Raw genomic sequence first — 17,500 nt, forward strand, 5'->3', positions numbered from 1 at the left:
TAAAATATAAATATAATAAAAAGTCCGAGGGCTACTGTATCCTAGAATTAGGATTCAAATACTGCATGTTCTTGAGAAAAATAAAAATAAATTTTGCATGATGGTGCTATGATATCCAATAAAAAAGGTACTGAAATAAATGCAATAAAAACTCTGAGATGGGATTTAGACGAACGCATGAAATGGCAGGTTCTGCACCTGCCATTTCTTACATAAAAATCTCATCAATATATCTGTCAGCTCGGTTCTTGATATACATAATCCCATACTTCCAGAATATATAGAATAGTCCGTTCAATAAGTCTTCCCGAGTAACTTGAAGATTATATTTACATTTTTTTTTTACCAACTCTTCGACCTAAATTCTCTTTTAGTGACCCACAAATCCCTCGAAATACTCAGATCTACGTTCCACCCGTGGAAACCTCTCTGACATTTATGAAATGTGTTAATGATTTGCTGTGATGGAATTCGTTCTCCGTGAGATCCGTAATTACCGAGTGTTGAAAAATAAAAAAATAAAAGATTAAAGATTCACTCGTTGTTTATAGCTTCATCGTCAAAGATGACTGGTGAAGTGAAATTCCGGTTACTACATATTACGACAACAACGTAATGAATTACAAAACAATCCCGCGTGCACCTGTAAACGACCAAATTGGTTGCGAGAGAGCGCGCGTATACGCAATAAAAACAAACGCAGCGGGAGAGGCCACCACGACCACGCAATAAAACCCCAACAGAAGTGGTAAACAAATATAATAAAATGACAACACTACACAACGAGAAACTTAATTACATGAGGGCTTCCAACTGTGTTGAATAATCACGACTATCAGAGAAGAGAGAGAGAGAGAGAGAGAGAGAGAGAGAGAGACTAAAGCTGACGTCCCCGATGCATGTTGGCCGAAAAGCTTCAACAGTTGGTTAAATGCGAGAGCTGGGTGTTCGTTCGCATCCGAGTTAATTGGGTCTCTCGAAGACTTCGGAAGTCAACAAGGAGGGTTGTCCCGGGAACAGGCGAATGAGTCGAAAGGTTATTACTTGAATGAAGTGTGTCCTCCTCCCCCTCCTAACCACCACCACCTCTCCTCCTCCTCCTCCTCCTCCTCCTCCTCCTCCTCCTCCTCCTCCTCCTTCCTCAAGGCGAAGACTGGAATGGTCGTTTGGATTCACTGTGATACAACACGTTGTTGTCCTACACATTTCTCTTTTGGCATTTTCCGTCTCTGGCAGTGGATAATAATGTTACGTGATTCAGGAATTGAAAGAATTCCCATTGATATATCAGCTGCGCTAAATAGGAATGAATTTATGTAACTGAGAAATTGGAGGATATTTTAATAGTATATTACCAAAATGTTACATGATTCAGGAATTGAAAGAATTCCCATTGATATATCAGTTGCGTTATATAGGAATGACTTTATGTAACTGAGAAACTGAAGGAATTTTCATTAGTATATTACCTGCACTTTTTGTTTGATATATTATTGTAAATGCTTGATTTTGATTTTACGTGTCCAATGTAATTTTGCACAATTCAGAAATTTCCATTAGCATATTAGCTGCACTAAATAAAAGTGACTATATAATTGAGAAACTGAAGGATTCGTCATTAGTAAATTACATGCACTTTTTGCTTGATATATTAATGTAAATGCTTGATTTTGATTTGCTGTATCCGGTATAAAACATTCAAAGTAACTTTTGAATAAATATGTTATCGATATAATTTTTTTTTAAAAAGTCCCTTCTGTGGTGCTTTTAAAGACCGTTGATTATTCTTTGGAATAATCAACGATAGAGAGAGAGAGAGAGAGAGAGAGAGAGAGAGAGAGAGAGAGAGAGAGATTATGTTGATTAGAAATGTGGTAAACTTTGGTTAATTCCCGGTGGTGCCGAAAGATAATATAACAACATTAAAAAATTATAAACATGTTACACACCAAGTTATCAATATGTTACACTATGTTATCAACATGTTACACATGTTATTATATACGAGGTTACCAATATGTTATAACGAGGTTATCAACTTGTTACACACGAAGCTATGAAAATGTTACACATTGGGTTACCAACATGTTATATACGAGGTTATTAACAAGTTACACACGAGGCTATCAACATCTTACAGACGAGGTTATGAACATGTTAAATACAATGTTATCAACATATTACACACATATCAAGATGTTACATACAATGTTATGAACATATTACATACAATGTCATGAACATATTGCATACAATGTTATCAACACATTACACATGTCATCAAGATGTTCCACACATGTTATCAAGATGTTACATACAATGCTATCAACATGTTGCACACATGTTATCAAGATGTTACATACAATGCTATCAACATGTTACACACATGTTATGAAGATGTTACATACAATGTTATCAACATTATACACACATGTTATTAACATGTTAAATACAATGTTTCCAACATAATACACACATGTTATCAACATAATACACACATGTTATCAAGATGTTGCATAGAATCTTATCAACATTATACACACATGTTATCAAGACGTTACACACGATGTTATCAACATCTTCCATATACAAGTTCTGCCGAGAAACAAAAAGGGTGGGGCGGAGGGGCCAACTGGAAGGATTCGGGGGTGGTGGTCCTCCTCTTCTTGTGTTATTCTACCATTAGAGGCGTCAGTTCTTTTTATTGACGGCGCTTCCAGGTTAACAGCGTTCGTTACCTCTCGTGTCAACAGCTTTTACATCTTGTGTCAACTCACGGTACATTAATGGCCAACAAAATGATGTTAGAACGTTAAAAAAAAAAAAAAAATTCTCGCTGAAGGTTGGAGGTAAATTCGTCTCATTAAGATCAACAGTTGCGTAAAGTGTGCTTGGTTATGCAGTGCAAAGGGAGACTTTATATATATATATATATATATATATATATATATATATATATAAAGTCTGCCTTTGCACTGCATAACCAAGCACACTTTACGCAACTGTTGATCTTAATGAGACGAATTTACCTTTAACCTTCAGCGAGAATTTTTTATTTTTTATATATATATATATATATATATATATATATATATATATATATATATATATATATATATATGTATGTGTGTGTGTATGTGTATGTACGTGCTTGTCTCTATGTTCTCAACTCTACATTCTTGCAAAGTTGAATAATATTCCAGGAAATATGAGCAAATGCCGTCGGAGGAGTTTTTTCTAATTTTTTCTCTTTCCGTGAAAGGGCAATATTTCCACCTGGGCAGTCACCAATGCCCCTTTGAAGTCTCATCCATTTGGGAGTAATAGGGCGAAAATAGCCGAACCGGTAATAAATAAGAAGCTGGGGGGGCGGGGGGGGTTGCGGGGAAGGGGGGTGGGATTCACAATTCAGTGCTTACGCGGTCCTGCATACTTCAGCTTTATTCAAAGATTTAATTTTTTTTTTTGGCAGTCCTTTTTTTCGGTGTAAAATCCCATTGGATTTTGCCAGCTATTCTGCAGTGCAAATTGTGAAACAGGTGGTGAAATAAAAAAAAAAAAACCTATTATTTGAATTTTTTTCGGTTGATTTTGACTTTTTTTTTGGCAAGTAATTTTTTCGGTGTAAAATCCCGTTGGATTTTGCCAGCTATTCTGCAATGCAAATTGTGAAACAGGTGGTAAATCCAGAAACGTATTATTTGGTTTTTTGTCGGTTGAGTTGACATTTTTTTTTTTTTTTTCACCAAGTAATTTTTTCTTAGTAAAATCCCGTTGGATTTCGCCAGCTATTCTGCAGTGCTACAAATTTCCTTTAATATCTAATTCACTCTACCTCAGAATTATTGTATTTTCATATATGTTAACATATATGAAAACATATTAATTCTGAGGTAGAGCGAATCTTAAAGGACATTTGTATCTTGAAACGCATATGAATCACGGTGATGTGATCAGACCTTTATATATATATATATATATATATATATATATATATATATATATATATATATATATATATATATATATATATATATATATATATATATATATATTAAATGGTATATGTATGTATTGCGTGGCCAAACTTATAACTAGTAACTGAAGTATTTTGTAACAAATCCGCAGTATGCATGTGTCTAGTGTCAAAAAGAAATTCATAACTGTAACTTTATCTCCAAAAAAATCGTCCACAAGGAAAAAAAGAAAGTGTTTTTATTTATAAAATTCATCTGAAACGAGTGACGTCATGATGCGAGTGCATTTTTCTATACGTCAAGTGGCTTTACAGTCGCTATATTTACCTTTCATTAAAAACAAACAAACGTTGGAAAATTGACTCCTATATTCATGTAAGTGGCGAAGAGATCTTCCCACTGACTAGGCCGAGTGACGAATATTTCCCAGAAACTTGAAAAATGAACGTATTCAGTTTCGCCCTTATTTTACAGAAAGGACGAGCAGAAAACAGGAATAATAATTGACCTGATTTTATAGTTTGCCCTTCGAGAATGTTGCGTTATTTTCATATCAAAATGAGAGCAATGAATGATGTCGTATAACAATTAGAGCGTGAAGCTCCCCTTGAAATCAGCGCTTGTCATATTTCATTTGATCAACTGTTTTATGCGGATAGAAATAAAATGCCTTACGGTATGGAAGCAAGACGAAGCTATTTTACAAATATATACTTACATATGTTGCATGAGGGCAGTTACACACCTGGCCCAATATAATTTTATTTAAGGGTAGGCTCCACTTTGGGGGGTGCCGATCGTAAAAATATTTGCCAAAAATACACTAATCAAGACAGGCTAATGAAATTTTCAGGCATTATTAGCACTATAATAATGCATATTCCCTGTGAGTTTTATCATCCTACAGGGAAAATTCATGATTTTATGAAAAAAAATGTGAAAAAACGGAAATTTCCGGCCCCTCGTACTGAAGGTTATTTGGTGATTGGTGAGAAACTACAGTCTTGAATAGAAATTCGGTCTGACAGAATGTTGGTATATCCACCTGGAACATGCACAAAAAAAATTATCAAAATAGAACAGTAAATAAGCACGTAATAACAAAAAAAAGAGCAACAACTTTGTAAGTTCAGCGAAAGCCCCGCCGAAATAGCAGACTATAGCTAGGAAGAAATATTCAGGAAAAATTCAAATCTCGATTTAGGGACAAAACCTTTTGAGAGTTTGTAGTTAATATGTCACTGATAGCCTAAAACATCTAAAAACTTATTTATTAAAATTATTTAGGACAATCTAAAGAAAAAAAAAAAACCACCCCCAACCCTTTTTTTTTTGTTTTTTTTTTTTTTTTTTTTTTTTTTTTTTTTTTTTTTTTTTTTTTTTTTTTTTTTTTTTTTTTTTTTTTTTTTTTGGAGGTGGGTTTTCCCTTTGGATTGTCCTAAAATAATATATAATTTTTTAGGATGTTTTGAATTAGGCTATCAAGTGACATAATACTACAAACTCTCAAAAGGTTTTTGTCCCTAAATCGAGATTTGAATTTTCCTGAATATTTCTTCCTAGCCATAGTCTGCTATTTCGCCGGGGCTTTCGCTGAACTTACCTGAAGTTGTTGCTCATTTTTTTTTATAACGTGCTTATTTACTGTTCTATTTTGATAATTTTTTTTGTGCATGTTCCAGGTGGATATACCAACATTCTGTCAGACCGAATTCTATTCAAGACTGTAGTTTTCTCACCAATCACCAAATAACCTTCAGTACGAGAGGCCCGGAATTTTTGCATTTTTGCATTTTTTCACATTTTTTTTCATAAAATCATTAATTTTCCCTGTAGGATGATAAAACTCACAGAGAATATGCGTTATTATAGTGCTAATAATGCCTGAAAATTTCATTAGCTTGTCTTGATTAGTGTATTTTTGGAAAATATTTTTACGATTTTTTACAATCGGGACCCCTCCAAAGTGGAGCCTACCCTTAACAGAAGGACATGACCCTGAGAATAGTAATTAATACATAAAGCCCTATTGATATTTACTTAAATTAACAATTCATACAAACATTTGTAAAACGTCACAGAACCTCATTTCATATTTTATGGACCTACTCAGTAAGCCTAATAAATTGCGTGTACACATTTAACAATATTGATAGAGCACTTGTGTTGTAATATATTTTCTTCGTCTTACCTTCAGTCGTTTACGGGTAATTCAGACTATTCTCGTACGGTTACGAAGGAGATCACAGACCTTGCTACTTAAGAAATTCTCAACAAATTGAATCTTCACGAAACATCTCCGTTCTTTCCAAGATGTCTACAAGGCTTATTTTATAAAAGAGAAGACTGTCCCTTAAGAGAAATAATACAGTTAATTCCCATATGTGAATGGCTGTATGTATGTATGTGTGTATGTATGTATGTATGTATGTGTATATATATATATATATATCTATATATATATATATATATATATATATATATATATATATAGGTGTGTGTGTGTGTGTGTGTGTGTGTGTGTGTATGTGTGTGTGTGTGAATCACGAAAGTTTGGAACGTGATAAATCCATAAATAAAGGTATAAGCCACGAAGGAAAAATAAACAACAGGGTTTCTGCAAGATCTTTCGACTCGACGTCCTTTACTCAGCAGATAAACTGACTTACATGAGGAATTGACATTCAGTTATACGACCTTTCTTGTACTGTCAATTCCTCATGTAAGTCAGTTTATCTGATGAGTAAAGGACGTTGAGTCGGAAGATCTTGCAGAGACTCCCTTGTTTATTTTTGTTTTTCCTTCGTGGCTTATACCTTTATATATATATATATATATATATATATATATATATATATATATATATATATATGTATGTATGTATGTATGTATATTTATATATAAATATATGTATATATATATATATATATATATATATATATATATATATATATATATATATATATATATATATATATCTAACAAGGAATCAAATGACACTCGTTTAAGCAAATAAAAAAAACTCCTAACCAGTAACGTGGCCTACATTTTCAATATGGATCCATCTCTGAAGTTAGCTGAAAATCAAAGTTTCAAACTAGGTTAATATAAACTCTCGCTGTTACAAAAATATAGTTTTTATTTCCCAAAATTACCTGACATGGAAATGGAATAAAATGAGTTAAGAAAGACCCCAAAAAAGAAACGTTAAACTATCATATTCCTCTCAAAATCATATTTAAGTAAGTACACCCTTTTTTTTTCCTCTCTCTGTCCAAACATTCATAGTTAATCAACAAGTAAAAAAAAAACAGTCTAGAGAAAAACCCATTTTTCTAAATGGTGACCTCGAATCCATGATTATCTCACCATAAAACATTAAAGTTCGTCAATAAAAAATGTGTGCCACACCTCACTTCCCTTTTTCTAGATCTGAAGTACGTAATGGGCCCTTCAAATGTTAACTTTCACAAAGTTTTTTCACTCTATGTTACCTTGTCCGATGGACCTGCAAACGGCCCTCCTACACTAAAAGCACTAGTTGTCTTCTTTGTCAATTGGCCCTCCAATTCCTCTGCCAATTCACATACCCTAGATATATGTCATTTTCTGTGACACGTGTAATGAACTCACTTTCACCATGCATGCTTCATATATGAACCTCATGATCTTTGAAATACGTCACTGACCCCAATTATGTGCCAGTAAGCTTCCTGTTTGTTTTTTCACTCAGCATCTTCGAGGAATCCAGCGTTTTGCATCTGTCTCTACCTGGCAAGAGCTAAAGTTATCAACCCCACTATCTAATATTATATGTTGCTACTAGTGCTTTTAATATATATATATATATATATATATATATATATATATATATATATATATATATATATATATATATATTTATATATAAAGGTATAAGCCACGAAGGAAAGTGAAGCACTGGAGTAGCTGCTACTTCAGTGTTCACTTTCCTTCGTATAGCTCCTCAGTGGCATGGTTGGTTTGGTGTTTGCTTCTCACCTCGGTGGTCGCGGGTTCGATTCCCGGCCATTCCATGGAGGAGTGAGAGATGTGTGTTTTCTGGTGATAGAAGTTCACTCTCGACGTGGTTCGAAGTCACGTAAAGCCGTTGGTCCCATTGCTGAATAACCACTGGTTCCATGCAACGTAAAAACACCATACAAACAAACAAACAAAACACTCTCCTTCGTGGCTTATACCTTTATTTATGCATTTATCACGTTCCAAACTTCCGTGATTCAATTATACATTATATGTATGTATGTATGTATACATTCTCACACACACACACACACACACACACACATATATATTTTAGGGCTGTTGCCTGGATTGATAAGGCGCCCTATGAGGTAATGTTAGACTTGCGATAATCTTACGCTAAGTCGGTTGGTATTGCACTTCCATATTCATGGGAGTGACTTGGGGTTTGTAGATCACTTACGAAGTCGGGATTATCTTCTTGTTTATGACGACGATGTGTTAAACTCATGATGATTCGGTGAGGAGGTTCTTGTAGAAAACACGAAGTATAAAAATATATATATTCTTCTGAAGTTTTACATGGTGAAGATCAGGTATGATTGTACAAGTCTTCTAATGACGATAGCTTGATCGCTTCTGCCAATGATGATGGCTAATCCTATTCCTCTACATGATAAGCTTAGGTAAAGAGGTACAGGTCTTCTAATGACGATAGCTAACTCTGTTCTGCTCTGTTCTACATCTCTGTTACAAGTTATGAAGGAAGCAGATAGTAGCTCGAACATATGAACATACTATCAGATGACATAGTTACATACGAACACACAATCAAATGAGACACGCTACAGATCACGTAGGCCGTTTGAATTATAGGTCGCGGTAGATGTCTCAAGCAGGGAGCTTGGGACTAATGTTTTATAAACAATTGAATGACTACAGATGACGGCATGTTATCTTAGCCTACTTTTATTGTATACGTCATTTTTAGCGTCTCTAGTCTGATCACATTCCTGCAAGCAATCTGGTTGACCTCTTTAGTTTTAGCCTTTTATATATATGGACTAACATTCCATATTTATTATGTAAAACACTTAACATTAGCTCGTCAGCTACAAAACCAACTACTGAATATTACTCAAACTTGACTTGCATTGACTTAGGAGTGTGATACAGACACTATGTGAATATATATATATAAAGTAAATAAACTTCATGTTGTACATGAATTGATTCAAGTAATAAAATATAAAACAATGATATGGTAAATAATAGTGATCACGTGATATATAATGATACAGTTTTTCACTTCATCTCATTAAGATACATATGCTACAGAAAATACTAATGTACTCTGATAATTGCATAGAATGAAGATTAACATGATAAAAATCATATTTTAACTGATAAAAAATTTCATATATGAATTGATAAAAATTATTAATGTTTATGCTAACTGTTATATATCTGATTCATTAATCCATATACTAACTCATATATAACTGCAGATATTGGTAAGATAAAAGGTAACAGATTGATTATAGGCTACCTGATTTGTTTATACATATGTATATGGATTCATATAATTATGATTAATATATGTGCACTTTAAATAGATTCCTATTGCGTACACGCAAAGATATATTTCGATTCTGTTATTTATGATCATTTATATATAGATTCCTAGTGCGTACACGCAAAAATTATATTTCGATTTCTGTTATTTATGTTCATTTAAGTTTAATATAGGAATACATGATACTTTATATATTATAGGATACATGACCGAGGCGATACTACTTCACATTTAACTAGCGTACGAACAACTTTTCGTCCATTACACAGTTCCAGACAACCACCTATAGCCAAATGAAACGGCCAATTTCACAGGGTTAAAACAAGGGGAAAATTTGCCTGGGCGGGTCCAACGTTCTATTTTGCGCTCATACTTATTCTCTGCATCCTAAGCTACACGATTACGTTCGCGATGAATAAAACCATCCCAGCACGAGTCCTTCGCCAGCAAAGTAGAGTTGAATATCCTTCGGGTCGTAATTTGTCGGAAGTATGTCCCTTTTTGTAGTCGATTTCCGACAGCCGCTGGAGCCTTCCGCATTAAAAACGAGATTAACGACGGGATACGGTGTCGGTCGAAGAAGTCACTTATGATGGTGCGTATTCCTTTCACATTGTAGGCGGTTGTTACTCGACTGCCGTCGTCCGCAGCGACGAACGATTTTTTGAAGTTGCGATGTGAAACTCTCGTACTGCAGGATACTGTAACCAGGTTCCATTAATCAGCCTGCAAGTGAAATTATACTTGTCACAAGGGCAAAGTAAATTCAGACGACATCCAAATACAGGGGAGGGAAGAGAGCCATTTAGACCAGACTTAACCCACAGAATTCGCTGATATTTGGAATTCAAAAGAGTCTGCTGTACAAACTTTTTTATCCATAGCATTAACAATGAGTGAACCTATCCAGGTCTATGATGACTGTAAAAATATCCATAATTATAAAAAATAACAGATATCAATAAGAATCCCAAAGAAAATTCGATATTACTGGTAGTAAGTTATTAGACAAAGAAGTGGAAAACGGAGCTATTTGTAAGATTGCCAGGCAACATAAGAGTCAAAGAGAAGATTAATCATGATTCTGTATTTCTCTATGCTAACTGAAATTAAGTTGTGATAAAATCTGATCCTATGTGCCCTACAAAAGTTTCATATTCAATTTTCTCGCGCGCATCCTCTGAGGCTAATTAAAAACTTTACTTATAGGTAGGAGATGCAAACGAAAAAACCCACTATGTAACTAATTTCTAATAAACTTTGGGTTTTTCAAGAAAATGTGACAGTTTCCCATGAATGTTTTACTTGAATTGTAATAGGCTAATGTTGCAAGTAAATATTTCATATACATATCTTGATACTTCAAAATGTCTATGATGTTCAGAAAAAATTAATTCATTTTGTTGTTATTATAGAAATTCTATTTGTTTATTATTTTGTTATTGCGCATACGGATAGACACGTCTGCCTTGCCCATGAGAAATTCGGGCTAAGCATTCCTTTCTCCAGCAATCTGCTTCGCAAGCAGAGACGACACACAGATGAAGCCTGTGTAAGCAGATATTGAGGTTAAAAGGAACAAATGCTGATACGGCAATGATGACGTCGTCACTTGGCAGGAGATTGCTCTCAGCCAGCTAAGAGTTACGTTACTTGCTGTAATAAAATACGACTTTAGGATAATTTTTTTTGTTTTTTAATACTCGACCCACATGAGAAGAATGTCTGAAAAAAAAACAGTACCAAAATTGAACAACATATTAGTTTCCTGTTGGAAATCTGCATAATTGTAATTATGTTAAATTAAATATTCCTTATTCAAACTAATGAAAAAGGTTTCCATACAAATTCTATATATATATTAGCCCTGTATAAGATTCATATAGGATTATTCCATAGATAACATTTTCACTTCTAGACTTCCTGACTTTAAATCTCTTTTATTTTATTTTATTTATTTATTTATTATTAGTTATTATTTTTTTTTTCATTGACTACGAATATAAATCACCGGGACAGACAATATGTCAGTAGGTTTTGGATATGTGTTTGAACTTTTAGCTTATTTGTCATTACTAAAGCGTTAAGTTAGAGTTCAAATCTTTACGCATATATATTTGGATATTTAATTAACCTATGGTTACGTTGTGCTTATTGATTTTATCGTGATTCCTTTTTCTTATAATTTGTAACCCTTCCGACTTCTTACGGAGTGTATTATATTGACTCCACTTGTATCCATATTTATTTTTTTTTTTTTTTTATATATTTATTATTTATATATATTTTTTTTATATATTTGATAAATTAATGGTTGGCTTGAATATGTGGAAAAGTGTTCTAGCGGCGTACCGATAAGGCTACTTGCGGCATCAATTCTATAGATACAAGATATAAATAATAAAGGTATTTAAAAACCGCGAGAACCGCTATAATCCAGTTCGGATCCAATATCACGAGTTGTAACTCGAAGACATTGACACTTCCTAATTAATTATCCGTTATTCTACCAAACCGATTGACTCTGGGTGATAAAATATATTATTGGTTTTCTTAATGGATAGGAATTCACACAACGCGGTTATGGAGATTATTATTGATTTACACCACCCGAGTCACATTATCATGTGTTGAATTCCATGTTTACTGATTTAGCACTCATAAATATTCCTAACGCACTCAATTGCGGTGTTGTTTTTAGTGCTATTAATTCTATATAACGTGTCAAGGAACTATTAACACTAAGAAGTGTTTATTCCCTCTGTCAGACTCGTAATTCTGTTAATATTCTACGTATATTCTTTCAAGGATTGATTTGGCACAGGATAGGCCAACTAAACTGACAGGTGTCTTAGTGTATCCTTGTTTTCGTGACACGTGTTACAATTAGTTATGTGCTTTTATATCTGTAAGCATTGTAGGCAGTAAAATAGTGATTTGGCTTTCGTGACATAGTAGGGAACCCTGGATGACGGAATGCAACCAGTTATGATGATTGTATGAAAGAGATTATTACTACTACCTGGTCGTTAGTCATCTGCTGTGTTCTTCGGGTTTTCCTCGTCACAGACTACATATAATATTACATTTGATTACATTATTCTGATACACATACTTTAAATATACTTTGCTTTAGGGTTTCTGCTCGAAGTGTTTATTGTTTTTGCTTAGCCGCTGACCCTGTTTTCCGTCCCGAAGTGTTTATTGTTTGCCTATTGCTGCTGACTCTGTTTCCGTTCGAAGTGTTTATTGTTTTGGTTATGTCTGTTGACTCTTGCTTTGTTCAGTTTGTAACAGTTCTGCGTTCCATCCCAGATATTCAATGCTCGCGATCTCTTGGGTTGAGGAATTTTCTTGTTTAGATACGGTTTTAACAATAGGCACGGATGTTTCTATATCTTTTAGTCTAATTAATGGTTCTTTTGCAGTATGGTGCGTGATTGCGGGATAATGCGTCAGCTATGATATTTGCTTTCCCAGGTAGATATCTTATCTTGGCTCCAAAGACCTGAATGATCATTTGTCACCGAGTTCCTTTTTGGACTGTGATTAAAGCCTTTGAAAAACTCGGTAAAGGACTCATGTTCAGTAAGGACTTTATCAGGATAGCCATAGATTATGAACTTAAAATGTACCAGTGAGTTAAAGATACCTAGCCCTTCCTTGCCTATTACTGTATTTTACTTTCAGAGGGCTTTAGTTTACGTGAATAAAAGCTATAGGAAAGAAACTGTTTATCATATTACTGAAGTAGTATCCCTCTTACCCCTTGGTCTGAGGCGTCTGTTGCAATAAAAAAAAATCCTTATTTAAATCAGGGATTTTTTTAAGTTAAGTGAGCTGCATTATTCCGCTTTTTAAGATATCGAACGCCTGTTGATGCTTTTTAGACCATAATAAATCTACGCTCTTCTTCGTAAGATCTGTTAAAGGAGCTGTCATGATTGAAGAGTTACATATTTACATACGATTGTAATACCCACTACACAGCGGCAAAGTGCTGTATCCCCCTTTTACGTTAATAGGTACCGGAAAGTTATGAGTAGCCGACACCTTACCATGGACTACTTTAAGACCTTGACTAGACACATAAAACCTAGATAAACATGTTCAGTTTTAAAAACTCACATTTAGATATTTTACTCTGAGATTATTTGTCTTTGTCTCTGTAGCACTAACTCTAGTTTATGTGAATGTACTTCTAAGGTATTAAAAAGAAAAGATTACAAGATCATCCATATAGGCATGTAGGGTATCCCCTAAAAGTCTCCAAACACTATATTGTAATTGGGGTGCAACGTAAGCCGGAGGCATACGTAAAAAATTGATAATGTCCCCTGAGTGTGCTGAAAACGGCTGTATGAGGTACAATCACTTAGGTAATGGTATCTGGTAAAAGCTTTAAGTAAGTCCAATCTGGTGAAAAATTTATTCTAACCTAACAGAGATAAGATGTCGTCGGTACATGGCACTGGAAACTATCGGGAGTCGTTTCCTTGTTTAAGCGACAGAAATCTACGCAGATACGCCAAGTCCGATCTTTTATGGCATGACGTTTGAGGGAAAAATTATAAGGGCTATTTGATTTCCTAATGACTCCTATTACTAACATTTTTCAACTTCGTCATTTATCTCTATTTTGAAATTCCATTGAGAGTCTATACGAAGGTACGTATATAGCTTTATGTTTGTCCTTAGACCGTATTTTGTGTTAAATTACATCCGTTTTTTTTTTTTTTCCAGAGATCACTCGCTAGTGGAGAAACTTCCTGGTATTCAGATAAAAGATAAAAAAAATTTTTTTCTGCTGAATCACCTCTGCTTGAATGACTTTACGGATATTACTTTAGATAGATTATCAGAGAGATTCATCTACGACTGGTTGGGCGGGATTAAAAATTAGCAACAATAAAAATGCGATATTTATAACTTCCGTATCCACGATATGTATACGTTTGTGGATCACTAGATTTAACTTGTTGCTGCTAGTCAACCGTGTCTAGGGCTTTGTTCGCGGAAATCGTTATATTTCAGAGTGTCGGGAAGGATTAAAATTTCATTTCCCAGCAAAGTCCGTTTACACGCACTAAGACATTCGAGGGTGCATGTTTCTCGAGATTTTGCTTGCAAACTGCGACTGCGGTTGTGGGAGAATTCTGTTGGGTCATTTGAACAATGTTACGATTTATGAGACAAATGTATAGTTCCTCTATATAAGTTATTATTTGATTAACTGTCTCTTTTTGTTCAAACGGATTTCAATATGTTTGAAGGTTTATAGGATTTTCATTTGATAAACACGCCTTATTTTGCAGGATGTAAGATAATATTTTGTATACCCCTAGATGAATCTTACAATTTCACTAGATACAGATCAATGTTTTTTATAACTATAGAGGTATCTGTAAACGCTCGCTTATCCGGACTTCTCATTAGGGAAGTTCGAACAACAGACGGTGAGTCCGTAAATACAGGATATTACGTGTACTAAAGGAATAAACAAGATATTCTAATTTTACGGGCGCGTACAGTCGGGCTTTTTATCCACATACTTATAATAACTTACGTATTAAAAAAAAACGAAAACCTGCTCTGATTACTTTATACGGTCGTGTGTTTCATAGGAAAAATCCTTTTTAATTCAAAAAGATATTGGCATGTATGAACCAACATCACTTTTCCCCATCTGCTAGAGTCGCTTATTGTGTGGAATTTGCTATGCTTTGAACACTCGGCAGATTTAACTAACCTTGACCGCTTGACTAGGTGACACAGTAACCGAGTTTGCTTGTTTGATTCTGAAAGGGCTACTGTTTCTATTTGCTTTTTTTTGTAATAATTAGGATCCTTCTCTTATTACCATCGGCAACGTATTGTGTGGTTTTTAGCATTATGTTGCTGGCTGGTTTACGTATAAAGCAATGAATGACGAACTATTAGGAACTGAGCGATTACTATTAAGACAAGTTACTCTCACTGTATTCAATAATAACTGTTTGTATTTCATTCTTTGCTAAAATTTGAAATAGTGAGGGATCCTGGTCTGCGCATTTAGCCTGATGAAAGTTTTTTACAGACATGTTATTCCTTGCAATCCAGCCATATTTTAAAAGTTAAGTTGAGTCATTGAGGTTCGATATTTTATATAACTCAAAAAACTCAAGGCTAAAACTGCGATCGGGACTTTGCAAAGGAGTCATTTATTGTCATGGCCCGAAATAGTGTTACCTCTAATGTATCTAGATTTGTACGGGTGTTCCACTTGTTTTTTGTGTGTTTTCTAATCACTACGGTGCTTAACGACCCTATCCATGCAGCTGTATAAATACAGACGTCCACTGCGTAAACGCATATTCACTGTTTAATATGATTTATTACGTAAGGGATTAATAATCCCCACCCAATGATAAAATTAACATAGTATATGATTATTGGATATTTTCAGTAGAACTTCTGGAAACAGACACTCAAAGATAAAAAACTCGCAGTAGCGAAATCTCAATGATGTAGATAATTCTGTAAAAAAGTAAGATTAGAATGTCTCGTAACTTCAGCCCACAGGATAACGAAATTCGACCTGCAAAGGAAACACTCAAAGTTACTCCAAATGAATAAAAAAATTGTACTTAGCTTGCTTTTGTGGGAAGTCACGGTGTTCCGATAACGACACACGGCCTTGGTCCATCCTTCTCTATTAGCGGATGACCTGGTTTGGCTTCAGTTTTTCCCCCGTGCGCGTGTTTCGATGATTCGAGCCCTTGAAAGATCCGATGCTGCAGACGCGTTCGGTTTGTTTCTTGAAGTGCCGGAAACGCTCACTAACGATGTTTTCTTGAATGATTCTAATGAGAGACGAAGCTTGCGTTGCCGTAGGAAAAAGACACGTCGGTTTTGTTCTTGAAGTTATTCACTAAACGATGATACTAAGTTGCTTGAAGAATCTCTTGCTTTTCGTCGTCGGTGAAGTTCTTGTTGTTTTCTGAAGTCGCTCACTAAACGATGATACTAGGTTGCTTGAAGAATCTGCTGCTTTCGTCGTCGTTGACTTCATGATTTATTATTCTGTTTTATCTTCGGAGAAGTTGTAGAGTCCTCCTGGTATGCTTGCCACCACTTTTAGGCTGTTGCCTGGATTGATAAGGCGCCCTATGAGGTAATGTTAGACTTGCGATAATCTACGCTAAGTCGGTTGGTATTGCACTTCCATATTCATGGGAGTTGACTTGGGGTTTGTAGATCACTTACGAAGTCGGGATTATCTTCTTGTTTATGACGACGATGTGTTAAAACTCATGATGATTTGGTGAGGAGGTTCTTGTAGAAAACACGAAGTATAAAAATATATATATTCTTCTGAAGTTTTACATGGTGAAGATCAGGTATGATTGTACAAGTCTTCTAATGACGATAGCTTGATCGCTTCTGCCAATGATGATGGCTAATCCTATTCCTCTACATGATAAAGCTTAGGTAAAGAGGTACAGGTCTTCTAATGACGATAGCTAACTCTGTTCTGCTCTGTTCTACATCTCTGTTACAAGTTATGAAGGAAGCAGATAGTAGCTCGAACATATGAAACATACTATCAGATGACATAGTTACATACGAACACACATCAAATGAGACACGCTACCAGATCACGTAGGCCGTTTGAATTATAGGTCGGGGGTAGTTGTCTCAAGCAGGGAGCTTGGACTAATGTTATAAACAATTGAATGACTACAGGTGACGGCATGTTATCTTAGCCTACTTTTATTGTATACGTCATTTTTAGCGTCTCTAGTCTGATCACATTCCTGCAAGCAATCTGGTTGACCTCTTTAGTTTTAGTCTTTTATATATATGGACTAACATTCCATATTTTTATTATGTAAACACTTACATATATATATATACATATATTTATATATATATATATTATATATATATATATATATATATATAC

Source organism: Macrobrachium nipponense, chromosome 42 (genome assembly GCF_015104395.2).
Source record: "Macrobrachium nipponense isolate FS-2020 chromosome 42, ASM1510439v2, whole genome shotgun sequence".
NCBI lineage: Eukaryota > Metazoa > Arthropoda > Malacostraca > Decapoda > Palaemonidae > Macrobrachium > Macrobrachium nipponense.